Source organism: Sapajus apella, unplaced genomic scaffold, assembly GCF_009761245.1.
Source record: "Sapajus apella isolate SASKATOON/1434 unplaced genomic scaffold, GSC_monkey_1.0 scaffold265, whole genome shotgun sequence".
In the NCBI taxonomy this organism is placed as follows: Eukaryota; Metazoa; Chordata; class Mammalia; order Primates; family Cebidae; genus Sapajus; species Sapajus apella.
This window is the reverse complement of record NW_022437205.1, coordinates 191367-209124: the sequence shown is the minus strand read 5'-3', so window position 1 is coordinate 209124 and position 17758 is coordinate 191367. Positions and strand designations below refer to the sequence as shown.

The window sequence follows — 17758 nt, the reverse complement described above, 5'->3', positions numbered from 1 at the left end:
AGATAGCAAGGGGAGAGATGCCAGATGTAGGTGATGGGGAGGAAGGCAGCAAATCACACTGCCACGTGTGTTCCTATGCAACAATTTTGCATGTTCTTCACATGTACCCGAAAACCTAAAATGCAATAAAATAAATAAATGGGGAAAAAAAAAAAAAATTCTGGAGCTCTGGAAGGCTGAAGGCTTCCCGCTCTCCAATTTATGTTCATGAGGAACAAAACTAAGTGTGACTGTTCTGGGCCCTGCTACCAAACGCAGGTTGATTGGATGTTCCCAGTCTGAGAGCTTGCAGGCGTAGACTTGGTCTTCCCTGTGACAAGGCTTAGAAGGTGCAAACTTGGAAGGGCTCTCAGTCACCAGAAACTTTCTGAGCAGGTCCTCAATCACTTCCCTGACAGTGTTTGTGCTTCTGACACGAAGCGTGTTTATACAGCCATTACTACTGAGAGAGAGTTTTCCAGAATTTGAAGAGGTCTATGGAGGTTTGCAGAGTTCCATCTGCACTTTAATGAAGCCAGTGTAAATCGTATTTCAATTCATGGTCATCTTCAACTTGCCTGGGACTGCTAAGTTGTATTTATGAACTTTCTCTTTGATCTCCTCTTTGCTGAGGTAACTGTGGGTTTCCTTTTCTTTCTCAACATCTTGCTGGCCAGAGCCAGGCTTGCCCTGGAGCAGTCTCCTGAAGAAGGAGGTCCTGTGGTGAAGAAGAAGTCCTCAGCCTCCTCCTCCAGGCTGCTCATGCTGCTGATTCCGTGGCGTGGGCAGCCACGCAGGTACGCAGGCGGCCAGGCAGGGGATTGCCGCCAGCCTCCCCCACCCTGTGAGGTTCCCTGCTGGTGGTCCCGGCCATCCTGCTGCAGCTGCAGCTGCCATTCAACCCTCTCCCTTCAATTCTATCAGCTTTTACTTCCTGTATTTTGAGGCTTGGTTAGATGCATATGTGTTTATAATTGTACTTTCTTCCTGACAGATTAACCCTTTTATCATTACAAAATATCCCTCATTGTCTTTGGTAAAATCTTTAAGTCTCCTGTTTAGGTCATGCATGGTGGCTCAGGCCTGTAATCCCAGCACTTTGGGAGGCTGAGGCAGTGGATCCCCTGAGATCAGGAGTTTGAGACCAGCCTAATATGGAGAAACCTCATCTCCACTAAAAATACAAAATTAGCCAGGCATGGTGGTGCATGCCTGCGATCCCAGCTACTTGGGAGACAGAAGCAAGAGAATCACTTGAACTGGGAGTTGGAGGTTGCCATGAGTTGAGATCATGCCATTGCACTCCAGCCTGGGCAACAAGAGCAAAACCCCCTACTAAAAAAACAAAAAAAAAAAAAAAAAAAAACAAAAAAAACCCTTCTCTTGTTTATTTTGTCTAGTATAAGCACAGTTGTTACTGAAACACCAGGGCTTTGATTTAAGTCTTGTTGCTCACTGCACAGAAATCCAGTCACTGAGACAAGTAGTATTGACAAGAAAGAAGGCTTTCATCAGCTGAGGAGGTGGAGATCAGTCTCAAATTCAGCTCCCTGACCAACTGAAATGTGGGATTTAGCAAGCAGGGAAGAAAGGTAACTACATGCAGGAAAAGGGAAATCAGGGAGCAGTAAGAAAGAGGAATTGGTCAACAGGAAGCAGGTGGTCGTTTAGGCAATTAGGATGGGATGAGGGGTCTGACATCTCATTGTCCAGAGGGGTACTCTGGTTAATTTCAGTTATTTGATACTCTCTGGAAGACCCATATTTGGTTTCCTGAGAAAGAAACTCAGGTAATACAAATGTAACTTTCTCAAATGTCAAGAATTGGAGGGTCCATTTCTATGTTTATTCGAAAGAAACCATAAACATCAGTTCTATGGGACAATTGGGTTGCTTTCAAAGTCACTGCAGCTTTCCAATGGTTGCTAATTACATGATTATGTTATGTTGTATGGCAAAGGGATTTTGCAGATATAATTAAATCAACCTTAAAACGGGGAGATTATCCAGGCTAGCTAATCTAATCACATGGGCCTTTAAAGTCTGGGTCTAGAGGTCAGAGTTCAGTGAACTAGGAAGTCAGAGGGATCCAAAACATGTTAGTGATTCAATGAGGAAGAAACTCTTCCTTGCTGACTTTGAAGATGGTGAGTCACAGTCAAAGAAATAAAGTCCTCAGTCCAACAACTTCAAAATTAGTGCTACCTGCAGATATGAGCTAACAATATTTTTAAATGTATTTACAATATGTGGTAAACAGATTCACATTGTCTCTTCCTAGTCTTCTCTTTTGCTTTGTCCCTGCATGTTATTACGACTGTCTAGATTGGGGGACACAACCACGAGGGCTTTGTGCAGCTTTCTCTCCTCTCCTGGAATGCTATGGCTCTCTAGAGCCAGATAGCACTGCTGACAGTGGTTGAGTACAGGCAACTGATGGTATTAGGAACCACAGGCCCCTAATTCATCAAAGCTCTAACCTTCACCTACCCCAAAGTTCTAAGAGCCCTCCTTATAGCTTCCTATCAGTTTTATACAGATTATTACCCATAAACCTTTGTTTACACATTGTCTGGGTAGGGTGGAAATCACAGTCCTTAATTATTTATTCACATTTGGGTTATAGAGAGCAGTATCAACAGAAAGCTGAGGTATGGTTGAGGTATGCAGTTTTATGGGGCTTTTACCATGTCACATTCCCCCCTTATTTCAGTTACAGGAATTAAATCATTGATTCCGCCAACAGGTTAGTATTGTTTGTTGGTTCTAAGGGCTCATATCGAGACCTTAATATCATTAGTCTATGTTTTTGGTGTACCCCGATATAGTGGAGATAGTTTTACAATCGCAATGGGGGCAAAAGAATTCATTTAAGTCTCCACAGTTCCATTTTTTTTTTGGGGGGGGGTTGGGCTCTGGGCACAGATTGATATTGCTCTGCCGCTGAACTGCTGCACCCGGCTACACCTCCACTTGTTCTGAAATTTAGATTGGGGCCTAGGAGGGCACAGAGGCCTAGGGAGAAGGTAATAGGGCTCTTTGGAATGTACTTCAGGGTTAAGTTGACTAGGGTGGATCCCTTACTGCGTTAAGGAACTAACGTATCCTCCAGTGGAGCCCTCGGTGAGGACCCATTGATAGTAGGTGGGTTTTGGGGGTGGGGTTGCTATAGGGATTTGCAGCACAGATTAGGGTGGTGAGGGTGGTGACTGCAAAGAGTGCACAAGTCTTAGCTTTAGTGAATTGGTGGATGAGTGTTTGCCACTCCATTGTCCTTCCGGTAGGGCAGTCTTAACATGGATGTGATGAATCCAGGCGGTTAGTCTGTCCACTTTGAGTGTGGTGGATGTGGTCAGGATAACTGTGTAGGGTCCCTTCCAATGGGGAGTGAAGCAGGAGGTGGCAAATCTTTTAACAAGGACAGAGTCTCCAGGCTGAAAGGGGTGTGTTGGCTGCTCTACGAGATCCAATGGGGTTGGACAGGTGTCCTTAATGAGCTGGTGTATCTGAGATTGAACAGACTGGGGTGCCTGTAAGGACTTAAGGAGTGTATAATTATGGACTTCAGCATGCACAGTATCCGCGGATCTGCGGAGTAAGGGAGGGGGCCTACCAAACATGATTTCAAAGGGAGAGAAACCTTTTTGATAGGGTGTGCATTGGATGCGGAGGAGGACAAAAGGAAGCAGGCTGACCCAGTTTTCACCGGTCTCTAGGATAAACTTTGTCAGAGTTTCTTTTAACGTCTGGTTCATTCATTTGACTTGCCCTGACCTCTGGGGACGATAAGCACAATGTAATTTTCAGTATACACCCAGGACCTTGGCTAGGTCCTGAGAAATTTGTGGAGTAAAGGCGAGCCCATTGTCTGAACCCAGCGTTAGAGGGAGGCCAAACCGAGGAACAAGGTCCTGTAATAATTTTTCTGTGACCACCAAAGCAGTCTCGGACCTAGTGGGGAAGGCCTCAACCCATCCAGAGAACATATCTATAAACACTAGGAGGTATTTATAGGCATTTGCTAGGGATTTTGTATCAGTGAAATCTACTTCCCAGTGCTCCCCAGGGGTAGTCCCTCTGAGTCTTACTCCTACCTGGCTAGACCTGTTCCCTCCCAGATTTACTCGGGCATATACATTAAACTGACTAGTAAGTTTCTTTATAAGTTCATGTAAGTGGGGAATGTACTATTTGGCTTTTAGCAGCTTAGTTAGTTTAGTCTGTCCTAAGTGAGTGGCCTGGGGTGTGCCCTTAACTAAGGACCGTCCTAGAGCTTTGGGGACCACAATCCTTGTGTCTGGTAGAAGCCACCATCCTGTGGAATCTTGTGTACCCCCTTGTTCTTTAGCAAAGTTTTCTTTATTAGTATGTAGGAGCAGGGGGCAGGGTTGGGGCCAGCAGAGTCACAAGAAGAATCAGGTTTTACTGGTCCCAAGACTGCCTGTCTGGCTTGCAGGTCAGCCACCCTATTTCCCCTTGTCTCTGGTGAAATTCCTTCCGGTGTCCTTTGCAGTGTATTAATGCCACTGCCTTGGGCTTTCATATAGTCTCTAGTAGGGCTAGGATTTTTTTTTAATGTTTTTTTTTTCCTTTTTTTTTTTTTTTGAGGTAAGTAGTCGTCTTTCTTTATAAATGGCTCCATGTACATGAGCCGTAGCAAAGGCATACCGGCTCTCTGTGTACATGTTAACAGTTTTTCCCTCTGCCAAGTCCAAGGCCTTTGTCAGAGTTTGAGTTCTGCCTTTTGGGCTGAGGTTCCATGTGGAAGAGCCTGGGCCCAGACAACCCGCTCTAGGGTGACTATGGCTGCCCTGGCATACCTGACTCTGTTGACCATGAAACTGCTGCCATCCGTATACAGTACCTCCTCTGGGTTCTGCAGGGGGATGTCAGTGTGGTCTGGGTGAGTCGCGTGAAAGACGTCCACTGTCTGTTGGCAGTCATGTGTGGGCTCCTCTGGCTCGCTGTCTGGTAGCAGCGTGGCAGGGCTTCAAACTGTAGCCTTTAAAAACTTTATGTGGGGCTGGTCCAAAACTAAGGCCTGATATTGAACTATGCGGGCATTTGACATCTATTTTCCCAGAGCTCCACGGAGTAGTGACTCCACCCCTGGGGTGCCACTAAGTTTAACTCCTGCACTAAGTTTGTCTGCCTCCTTGACTAACAGGGCTGTAGCTGCCACCAACCTCAGAAAAGCTGGCCACAAGAGGTTATGGAATCAAGTATTTTTGAAAGGTAGGTGACTGGCCGGGACCGTGGTCTCAACAACTGGGTGAGCACCCCCTTAGCGACTCCCTGTTTTTCATGTACAAACAACTGGAAGGGTGTAGAGATGTCTGGCAATGGGAAGGCTGGGGCCGTAGTCAGGGCAGTCTTGAGCTTGTCAAAAGCCTGTTGCTTTATCTCTGTCCATATCAAGGACTGATTTCCTTCGGTGCAGGCATACAGGGGCTTGGCTACCTCGGCAAATCCCAAAATCCATAGCCTGCAGTACCCAACTGCCCCAAGGAATTCTCAAATGTGGCATTTCATGGTGGAGGTGGGTATTTGAAGCAACACTTGGACTCAGCTAGGTGCCAGTGCCCGGTTGCCATTCTCTGTGATATAGCCCAGGTAAGTAACTTTCGGTTGACATAGTTCAGTCTTTTTAGTTGAGACCCTGTAATCCAAAGTCTGTAGGGTCTTTAATAATGGCTGGATGGTTTCTTTACAGGCCTCCTGGGTTTTTGTAGCCAAGAGTAAGTTATTCACATATTGGAGTAGGGTGCACTCAGGGAACTCAGCTCGGAAGGTGGCAGGATCTTGGCTAAGTGTCTCATCAAACAGATTAGGGGAGTTTTTGAACCCCTGAGGCAGTCTTGTCCAAGTGAGTTGCCTGGGGACCCCAGTATTGGGGTCAGTCCATTCAAAAGCAAATATGAGCTGGCTAAAGGGGGCCAGTGGGATGCAAAAGAATGCATCCTTGAGATCCAAGACAGTGTAATGGTGGTGTTCTGTGCCCAAGAGACTTAGGATGGTGTACGGATTTGGAACCGTACAGTGGACACTTTCCACTCGTTTGTTTACCTCCCTTAAGTCCCATACAGGTGGATAGTCTTTGTGCCTGGTTTTAAGACGGGGATTTAATGGGGTATTCCAGGGAGACTTACAGGTAGTAAGGACCCCTCCTTTTAGAAGTCTGGTTATATATGGAGCAATTCCCCATCTGGCTTCCTGGTTCATGGGATATTGTCATACCTGGACTGGAGTTGCTGTTGCCAATAGCTGGACCATGACTGGGGTACGGTGACTTGCCAAGCCTGGGGAATTTGTCTCGACTCACACTCCAGGTACATTCTCTTGGAATTGGTGGAGGAGGTCTGATGTTGATGGTTAATCTGTCTCTGAGGATAAAGTTTCTTGCAAGAGATACTCATCTGACAGAGCACAGATGATGACCCTGATCCCAAGGGAGGAGGAATTGAGAGGAAAGCCTGACTCTCACAGAAAGAAATATTTGCTTGAAGTTTGTGAAGTAAGTCCCATTCTAGAAGTGGGTATGGACACTCTGGAATGACTAAGGAGTGGGTGATGGTGCCATTCCCCAGATTAATGAATTGGTTGGTGGTCCAAGGGCTTGTTGTGGTTTTTCCTGTGGTCCTCTGGATAATTGTTTTTCTACTGGATAGTGGTCCTAGAGGCAGAGTAAGGACAGAGTGGGCCACCCTGGTGTTGACTAAGAAGCTGATAGGTTTGTCCACAACTCTTAAAGTGACACTGGGCTCCTGGGGGCTTAGTAAATAAGAACCCCAGCCCTGTCAATCCTGACCTTCTAAATTGAGGATAGCCCTCAGTGGATTTTCCTGCACAATTACTCCTCTTTTCTCTTGGGGCATTAATTCTTTCTAATTTTATCTTCCTTACAGTATGCACATTGGTTTCTTCCTAATGGGGCCAGAGACCCCAGGGACCCTTTTACAAGGCCCCCTGCCCTAGTGGAATGACTCGTGTCTTCTGAAGGGCTGCTATTGCTGCCTTAGTAACGTTTTTTGTTTTGTATGGCTTCAGGAGCATCCTTGTTATTAAAAACTTTCTGAGCAATTTCCAGCAATTGGGTTAAATTTATTCCCTGGAATCCCTCTAACTTATGTAACTTTCTTTTAATATCTGGGGCTGACTGGGAAACAAAATCCAGATTGATGGTCCACTGATTTTCTGGAGCCTCAGGGTCAACAGAAGTGTAGGTGCTATAAGTGTCTTGTAGATGGTCAAGGAAGGCAACCAGCAACTCCTGCGGATCCTGAGTTACAGTCTCTGCTGTGGAGAGGTTAGTGGGCTTGTAGGTCACTCCCCTTACCCCTTCTAAAAGATACCAGTGGAAAGTGTTCAGAGCCATGTGACCCCCCCCAAGGTGTTGGGGTCCCATTGGGGTCAGGTAGCCCTAAAACCTTTTTAATTTGATCCCCCATTTATTTTTCCTACTGTTCTTTGCCCTGGACCTATGATGGCTTTCAGGGCTTCCTGTCTCATTTTGCCTCTCTCCTCTGTGGTGAACAGAATCAGTAACAATTGTTGGCAGTCATCCCAAGTGGGGCGATGTGTCAAGAGTACAGATTTTAAGAATCCTGTCCAAGCCTGGGGCTTCTCAGAGAATGGAGGATGTTGAACCTTCTGTTAGAATTTACTCCATTGTAAAACCCCGCCACTGCCACCGCCTTAAGTTCCCCAGCCTCCCAGCACGACTCCCTCCCGGGGAACTTTCCATCTCAGCAGGTTCCTATCCCTCCCCATCTCACCATCTTAGCAGTTCCTTAGCTTCTTACCTCCTGCACAGTCCCTCACACTGGATGCATCTGCTGGCTTGCAGGCCATAGAAATCCCCTTTGCCATGCCATGGGTGCTGCCAATTTTGGGTTCAGCCCGGCAGCTTTTCCCTTGTTCTTAATAAAGCTCGTGCCAGCACTTGGTGTTTTGGCCCTCTCTTTGATTTCTATCACCTTCCAGTTATATAAGTCACTTGACAAGAGAGGATGTGAACAAAGAATGGGTGATCCTGATTGTCTTCTCCTGTTGGGGGTGCCTCTTGAAAAGGAAGGACCACCGGTGGGTGTGGGACCCCGCTAAGGGCGTGCAGGGGGGCAAGGTTTGGTTACTAGTATTGTTGAGGGGGTGCTGAGGCCCTGGTTTAGAGGGCCTTGAGTAGGGTGTGGAGGTAATTCCTGATCCTCCACTGGGGCGGGGAAAATGGCTGGCCGGGAAGGGGCTTTCTTTGGGCTGGATAACATGACCTGAAGTCTAGCCTGTTTTATTCAGTGCTTTGGCCAGGGGGAGGCCGTTGGACTAAACCCAACCATTGGTCGATGCATGGAAACTAGTCAGGGTGTCCAGGAGTTTCTGCAACCATTTTCTATACACCCTGGGTAATTTTGGGGTAGTACGTTCCAGTATCTGGCCATCCAACTCCAAAATACAGCCATTCTAGCTCACACAAAGAGCGGAGTTTTCCAGGGATTAATTTCACCCCATATTGGCCTGAGAACCCAACCTTGAAGTTGGCCGTCATGCATTGGAGGGGGGTACAAGGCCAGGAGCTAGACGACCCCATTTGTGGGGTTTTCTTTTTATGCCAAAATTCCCCGAAGAGATTTCACTAATTTAAAACTTGCTTCACTGCGGATTTAAACCAACAACATTGCAGTTGCAAATGCTGTACCCTGAGGCAGTGTGGCCTGCCTGAAAGCTGGGTGGGGCTTGCTGCCGGCAGAAAAAAAACTTTTTTTGTGTCACTTTAAAACGAAGCTCTCTGGCCGGGTGCGGTGGCTCACGCCTGTAATCCCAGCACTTTGGGAGGCCGAGACAGGTGGATCAAGAGGTCAAGAGATCGAAACCATCCTGGTCAACATGGTGAAACCCCATCTCTACTAAAAATACAAGAATTAGCTGGGCATGGTGGCACGTGCCTGTAATCCCAGCTACTCGGGAGGCTGAGGCAGGAGAATTGCTTGAACCCAGGAGTCGGAGGTTGCGGTGAGCGGAGATCACGCCATTGCACTCCAGCCTGGGTAATAAGAGCTAAACTTCGTCTCAAAAAAATAAATATATAAAAATAAAAAACGAAGCTCTCAGCTGCTGGGCCAGCTGAAAGTTCCCCACCCCTGCGGTTTTTGGTCACCTTGACATAGGGACCCTAAAAAGCATTAAATTTCTTTCTCCTTATCTTTCTTCTTGCTCTTTCCCTCTCTCTCTCCCTATTTCTGTCTTTTTTTCCCTCTCTCTCCACTCTCTTCTTTGTCTCCTCTCTCCTCCTTTCTTCTTGCTCTCTCTTTCTCCTCTCTCTCTTTCTGTTTCTGTCTCCTCTCTCCTCCTTTCTCCTGTCTCCTCTCTGTCTACTCTCTCTCTCTTTCCTGTCTCCTCTCTCTTCTTCCACTCTCTTACTTTCTTGTCCTCTCTCCTCTCTCTTCTGTCTACTTTCTCTTTTTTTTTTCTTTTCTCTTTGCCTCTGTCTCCCGATAGTGACACATAGACATAAAGATGAGAACAGTACATACTGGGGAGTAACAGAGGGGGAAGGAGGGAGGGAGGAGTACATTGCCTAAAAAACTACCTATTGTATACTATGCTTTCTACCTGGGTGATGGGATTATCTGTACCCAAACCTCAGCCTCACACAATGCATCCATGTAACAAAACTGCACACAGCCCATAAATCTAAAATAAAAATATTGCCTTTGGTAACCATTTTTAAAATAAATTTGTGGCATATTTCAAAGAATATTTTGAACCAATTTTACTTTTTCCAAAATTTTACTTCGAAGAATATCAGAAGTTACAAGAATATTCATATTCTACCTATAAAATAAATAACTTTGATTGAATAATTGGGAGTTTCTTTGCACCATTAAATTTGAAGTCTTAATGCTATTTTATTTTGAAAGATTTTTCTGAAAACAATTCATTGACTACTTGGAAAAGTTAAGACTATTTTCAAAAATATTATTATCAAAAATATATATTATTACAGTGGTTCAACTTACATCTAAGGTAGATTAGGAAGCATTGCTGCCTGTGCTCATTAACTAAGAATATTTTATGAAATAATTTTTAACACAGGCCACAGTAAGTACCAGGAGTGTGGTTGGGCACACATCCCTCCTCACTTGGCCCACAAGAAGGTTTCAGGGTGCTAGGAGAAACATGTCAAGGTGTACAGAGGCTGTCATAAGGGAAGAAGGGCCAGGGTCCCCGGTAATCCAGGACACAGGGCCTGGCCTCATAGGGGAGTCCAAAAAGAACAAGACCAACAGTAACTCCCCTGTGAACCAAGCCAACCTAGATCCAGCTGTGTTGATTACCTTCATGGTGAGGGAGGAGCACAGCCTGAGGAGCTGTGGGTGGTCTCAGAAGGACAGAATCAAAAGAAACTTTCATAGGATATGGACTGTGATTGGGTGATCTGGGCGAGTGTCTGACAGTGTGGGGGCGTCACTCTAAGCTGGATACCTCTTGATGGAGAAGGCTTTTTTATTGTTCCATATCTCAATGAATCTTATCTAGAAGAGGACAGCCAATGGCCAGGAAAAAGCTGTTACTGAGAATGAGGTGGATGTCACTCATTTTAACCAAGTCAGTGAGGTGTCTGGTATTTTGGGGGTGGCACAGTGTTCTTGAGTTTCTCTTTACTTGGAAAATCTTGTAAATGGCCCTCATCTTGTCTTGCTTTATCAAAGTGTCAGATAAACCTTATCTGGTATCTGGTATCTGTGACACCTTCTGTGAGTGACAGGCCCCCTTCTACATATAAGGGGCTGCTCTTTTTTGAATTCCTCCCACCAGGAAAGGAAGCATGAGAGGGAAATTTTTAATTCAAGAGTTTAAGAAATCAATGCAAAAATACAGATCTTTTAGCAAACCCACTCCATGTATGAATGAAAAAGTAAACCAAGAGAGTGACGTGCCTTGTGCATGTAGGAGTGAGGGATGACTTCACATTACCCTGTGAAGGTTCACTGAAAATCAACTAACAAAGGCAGATAAATAGGTGAAAAGACACACACATTTATGTAATCACAGTTTTACATGACACAGAAACTTTCAGAAGGAAGACTCAAAGATACAGGGAAAACTGTACATTTTTATTCTTAAGTTCAATGAAGTATGGACAGTAGTGTAGAAATAGGGTTGGATGAAAAGAGTATGATCTACTGCTAATACCCTGGGTGGGGAAACCTAGCCAGGCCTGTCTGTTTAGATTCTTCCTGGCCTCTAAACAGCATCCCTTCCTTCTAGGTTTGGGGAAAGGAACCACTATGCAGTGGGAGGCTCCTAATCCACAGCAAAACAAAGCAGGTTAGCTAATTTATTTATGGCCAGTATTTCTTGCTTTGTTTAGTTTTAGAGACAGGGTCTCTCTGCCTCTGCACAATGAGTGCAGGCTGGAATGCAGTGGTAAGATCATGACTCACTGAAGCTTCAGCCTTCCCAGGCTCAGCTGATTCTCCCATTGCAGTCTCCCAAGTAGCTGGGACTACAGGTGGGTGCCAGCCTAATTTTTGTAATTTTTTTGTAGAGACAGGGTTTCACTATGTTGTATGGTCAATTTTCACACAGGTACATGAGGGAAAAGAACTTGAGTAATATTTTTAGGTGCCCTGGCTCGTTTTAAGGAAAACAGGTCTGGAATTCTATAACCTGCACTGGGAAAGGAAGATTGTAATTTCTATGGCTAGCTTCGGTAAGGAGAATGAGTGGTCAGATACAGAAGGGCAAGGGAAGGTCAGAAAAAACTTGCACTTCATTTGTTTTTCCTTTTTCTAATGTCTTAAGGTACAAACTGAGATCATTGATTAAATCACTTCTTTCCTAACATTCACATAGTACTAAAACTTTCCCATGAAGTACTAAGTTAGTGGCATCTCAAAGTTTAAATATGATATTTTATATTCAGCTCAAGATGTTTTTTAAAATTAATTTTGACTTTTGATCTATGAATTATTTAGAACTCTGTTATTTAGATCCAAATATTAAGAGATTTTTCTTTTTGAGACAGAGTCTTGCACTGTCGCCAGGCGCCAGGTTGGAGTGAAGTGGCACGATCTCAGCTCACTGCAACCTCTGCCTTCTGGGTTGAAGCAATTCTCCTGCCTCAGCCTCCCAGGTAGCTGGAACTACAGGTGCATGCCACCACGCCCAGCTAATTTTTTGTGTATTTTTAGCAGAGACAGGGTTTCACCACATTGGCCAGGATGGTCTCGATCTCTTGACCTCGTGATCCACACACCTTGGCCTCCCAAAGTGCTGGGATTACAGGCTTGAGCCACTGTGCCCAGCCATATTTGGAGATTTTTCTAGAGATCTCTCTGCTACTGACTTAAAAATAAGTAATGAATGATTTTTAGTACAGTTTTAATTGTACATAATAGTCAGGCAGATAATACATAATGTTACATATACCTACACCATACCCATATTTCTACTCACACACAATTTTCTCTGTTATTAACATCTGGCATCAGTGTGGTACAGGTGTTACAATTAATGACAAAGTGTTAGTACTATATTATTAACTGTTTTTCATATTTTTCATTAAGGATCATTCTTGAGTTATACAGTTATGTGGGTTTTGACAAATGCATAATGGTGTGTATCCATCATTAAAGTTTCATACAGAATTGTTTCACCACCCTAAAAATCCCCTGTGCTATACCTGTTTGTCTCTTCCCATCGTCTCCCTCAAATTCAGGTAACCACTGACCTTTTTTACTGTCTCTACAGATTGACTTTTCCCAAAATGTCATATGATTGGGATCATACAATGTGTAGCCTTTTCAGATTGATCTCTTTTATTTAGCAATATGTGTTCCAAATTATTCCATGTCTTTTCATGGCTTGATAGCTCATTTCTTTTCATTGCTGAATCATATTTTGTTGTATGCATGTAGACAGTGTGATTATCCATTAAACTGTTGAAGGCCATGTAGGTTGTTTTCAGTTTCGAGTGATTATGACTAATGCTATTATTAATATTTTGGTGCAGGCTTTTGGGTGGATGTAACCCTTTGGCCCATTTGGATAAATACCAAAGAGTACATCATATTCTAAAACTATATTTAGCTTTGTAAGAAAGTTTGAAACTATGTTCGAGAGTGATTGTATCATTTTATATTCCCACAAACAAAAAATGAGAGTTCCTTTTGTTTCACATTCTCTTAGGTACTTTGTAATTTTGGGGAAAAAATAGCCATTCTAATAGATGTGTAGTAGTATCTCATTGCAATTATTTAATGACATATGATGTTAAGCATATTTTCTTAAGTTTTTTGAAATCTGTATATCATCTTTAGTGAAGTTATTTTTAGAGATTTTGTCCACTTATTAATTGGGTTGCCTTTGTTCTTATTGTTGAGTTCTAAGAGTTATTCACGTAATTTAGATGCAAGTCCTTATAAGAGATGTGTTTTGCAAATATTTTCTCCCAGTCTATGGTTTGCTTCTCCGTTCTCTTTCCTTTCTGTGAGCAAGGTAGAAAATATCAGCTCTAAGATTTATTTTGAATTAATTTTTGAGGAGCAAGGAGTGTCTCAACCCTGTATTTTTTTGTACACACAGCAGTTTTATCACCATTTTTGAAAAAGCTGTCCTTTCTCCATTCAGCTGACTTTACCTTTTTGTATAAGAATGATTGACTATGTATGTGCATGTGTGCTTTCATTTCTGGGATCTCTAGTCTGTTCAATTTATCAGTTTGCGAGTCCTCCAACTTTCTTCTCCAATATTGCTGACTATTCTGGGTTTTCTTGTCTTTCTGTATAAAGGTTAGGATGTTTGTCAATTTCCAAAAAATAACTTGCCCATTTTGACTAGAATTGCATTGAATTGATAAATTAAGTTGGAGAAAATTGACATCCTAACAACATTGAGCCTTCTTATCTATGAACATGGATCATTTTTTCATTTAGTTAGATCTTTTGATTCCTTTCAACAGTGTTTGTAGTTTCCCTCATATAGACCTTGTCCATATTTTGACAAATTATGTCTAAATATTTTATTTTCTTGATGTTAATCCAAATGACATTGTGTTTTTAATTTTAATTTCAATTGTTTATTCCTGGTATATAAGAAAGCAATTAACTTTGTATATTAACCTCATGTCATGCAACCTTGCTATAATCCAGGAGTTTTTTTGGTTGATTATTTGATATTTTCTGCAAAGAAAATCAAGTTATCTATAAGCAAATAGCATTTTATTTCTTTCTATCCAATTTGTATAACTTTTATTTCCTTTTCTTGACTTATTGTATTAGCTGGGATTTCAATATGATGTTGAATGGAACAGTAAGAGGGGGCATCCTTGCCTTGCTCCTGATCTTAAGGGTAAAATAACCAGTTTTTTACATCATATATGATAGTCTGTTTAATTTGTCCTTTCTTTCTTCTTTCTTTTTTGTTTCTTGCTGTCTTTCTTTCAATGTTCTTTACTCAGTTGAGGAATTTCCCTTCTATTCCAAGTTTGGTGAGAGTTTGTAATCATGAATGGGCATTGAATTCTATACAATACATTTCCTAAATCTATTTTTTTTTTTTTTTTTGAGATGGAGTTTCATTCTCGTTACCTAGGCTGGAGTGCAATGGCGCTATCTCGGCTCACAGCAACCTCCGCCTCCTGGGTTCAGGCAATTATCCTGCCTCAGCCTCCTGAGTAGCTGGGATTACAGGCACGCGCCACCATGCCCAGCTAATTTTTTGTATTTTTAGTAGAGACGGGGTTTCACCATGTTGACCAGGATGGTCTCGATCTCTTGAACGTGTGATCCACCCACCTCAGCCTCCCAAAGTGCTGAGATTACAGGCTTGAGGCAACGCACCCTCCCCTAAATCTATTAATGTAATCAAACACTTTTTTTTCTTTAGCCAGTTTGTGTGATGGATTACCTTAACTATTATTTTGAATGTTGAAACAGTCTTGCATACCTGGAAAAAATTTCACGTGGTGTTGATGTAGAATTCATACTATGTATTGCTGGATTTAGTTTTCTAATATTTTGTTGAGGATTTTGGCATCTATGTTCATGAGAGATATTGATCTGAATATTTTAATTCTTTTAATGCCTTCACCCTGTTTGGGTATTAGGACCCCATAATACCCAGGAAATATTCCTTACCTTCTATTTTCTGGAAGAAATTATAAATAATTGATATCATTTCTTTCTTAAATATTTTATAGAATTCACCAGTGTAATGATCTGGTCCTGCTGCTGTCTTTGAAAGTTGTTAATTATTTATACATTTCTACAGTAGATAAAAACCAGTTCAAATTATCTATTTCTCTTTTTGTCTATTTAGTCTAAATGCTATAGACTAAATGCTTGTGTCTCCCCAGATTTATGTGTTAAAGTTTAATCCCCAAAGTGACAGTATTTGGAGGGACTTTTGGAAGGTGCTTAGATCATAAGGATGAAGCTCTCGTAAATGGGATTAGTGTGGTCCCTCACCCCTTCTGATATGTGAAAACACCATGAGATGTTGCCTCCTATGAACTAGAAAATGGGTCTTCATCAGACACCAAATCTGCTGGTGTCTAAAATTGATCTTTAACTTCTCACACTCCAGAATTGTGAGAAATAAATTGCTGAATATATGAGCCACCCAGGTTATGGCATTTGGTATAGCATCCCAAAAAAAATAAGACAGAGTCTTACTCTGACACCCAGTGGCCCAATTTTACTTCACTGCACCCTCCACCCACTGGGTTCAAGTGATTCTCCTGCGTCAGCCTCCTCAGTAGCTGACATTACATATAAAAAAGGTGTAAAAGTGGAATGTACCACCACACCTGGCTAATTCTTTTATTTTTAGTAGAGATGGGGTTTCACCATGTTGACCAGGCTGGTCTCGAACTCCTGACCTCAGGTGATCCATCCACCTTGGCCTCCTAATATGTTGGGATAATAGGTGTGAGCCACCACACCAGCCTAAGACAGTTTTGGTAGTTTGTGTCTATTTAGTTTAAGTGTTTAGGCTGGGTTAGGAGTTGAAGACCAGCCTGGTCAATGTGGTGAAACCCCATGTCTACTAAAAAAATACAAAAATTAGCTGGGTGTGGTGGTGGGCCTGTAGCACCTGTTACTCAGGAGGCAGAGGTAGGAGAATTGCTTGAACCTAGGAGGTGAAAGTTGCAGTAAGCAGAGATTGCACCACTGCACTCCAGCCTGGGTGACAGAGCAAGTCTCCATCTCAAAAAAAAAAAAAAAGATACAATACAGTACAATACAATCTAGTTCAGTTCCTTTTACCTATATATTATGTCTAGATTTCAAAGAAAAATAACAAGGAATGATAGAAGACAAGTAAAAAGACAATCTAAAGAGACAAAGTGGCACTAAAAACAGACCCATATGGCAAAAGTGAGAATTACCAGACAATTGCAAAAGGTATAACATGCACAATGGAAATACTAGAAACAAAATAGATAAAAAGGAGAACATAAATATTTTAAGCAATATTGACTGAGAATTTTCTAACAATTATAGAAACCAACCCCCAAACCCAGGAAGTTCAGAACAATAAAAACTGTTACATAGACATAGGCAAATCATGTTCAAACCGCAGAATACCAAAGACAGAGAAAATATTAAAAATCAGAGGAATAAAATATTTTATTTATAGAGGAACAAAAATGAGACTTAACACTGGATTTCTTAACAGAAGCCATGCAATCGAGAAGAGAGATAATATATTTTAAGTATTGAAAAAACAAAACAATAAACTGATAATGCTGAATCCAGTAAAGTTATCCTTCAGAAGTGAAAGAGAAATAAAGACTCTCATGGAAACAAAAACTGAGGAAATGTGTCATGAGTAGACCTATCTTGCAAGAAATTTTAAAGAAGATTTTCAGGAAGAAGGAAAATGATAAGTAGGAAATTCAGATCTACATAAAGAATGGAAAGTATTAGAGAAAGAATAAGCAAAGGTTAATAACAATCTTCATTATTCTTAATTCTATCTAATCTAAATGCATAAGAATAAGATGGAGGAGGGTGAGAAAGAGGAAAAAGCTGAGGAAAAGAGAGAATGAGAGAGAAAAAGACACAGAACCAGACAAACAGAGAGACAGACAGGGAAGACAAAAATTACTAACTTTGGAAATGAAAGAGGTCATCGTTACTAATGCCATGGGCATTAAAGGGATCATAAATGAATATTATAAAAACTATATGCTTGCAAACTTGAATATTTACACATTTTGCAGTTGTCACAGAGTTTCTAAATATTCTGGGGTTTTTTTTCCCCATGTTTTTCTGTTTGCTTTTCAATTTGGGAAGGGTCTGTTGACTTACTTTCAAGGTTATTGATTCTGTTCTCCACCCTGTCCAGTTTTCTGGTGCACTTATTAAAAACATTCTTAGACCAGGCATGGTGGCTTACACCGGCAATCCCAGCACTTTGGGAGGCCAAAGTGGGTGGATCACCTGAGGTCAGAACTTCAAGACCAGCCTGGCCAACATAGCAAAACCCCATCTTTACTAAAAATACAAAAATTAGCTGAGTGTGGTGGCACATGCTGTAGTCCCAGCTACTCAAGAGGCCGAGGCAGAAGAATCACTTGAACCCAGGAGATAGAGGTTGCATTGAGCCAAGATCAAGCCACTGAACTTCAGCCTGGGTGACAGAGCAAGTCTCCATCTCAAAAAGAAAAAAATTTTTTTCATTTCTGTTATGATGTTTTGAATCATAGCATATCTTTTTGATTCTTTGTTAGAATCTCAAACTTTCTGCTTACATTTCTTTTTGTGTGTGCGTA

At 42.2% G+C, this 17758-nt stretch overlaps 1 pseudogene; it reads right to left on the bottom strand.

The window, feature by feature from the left end:
- Positions 1 to 713, bottom strand: part of LOC116545412 — a 7439-nt pseudogene extending 6726 nt beyond the window's left edge.
- Between the last annotated feature and the right edge of the window lie 17045 nt (positions 714 to 17758).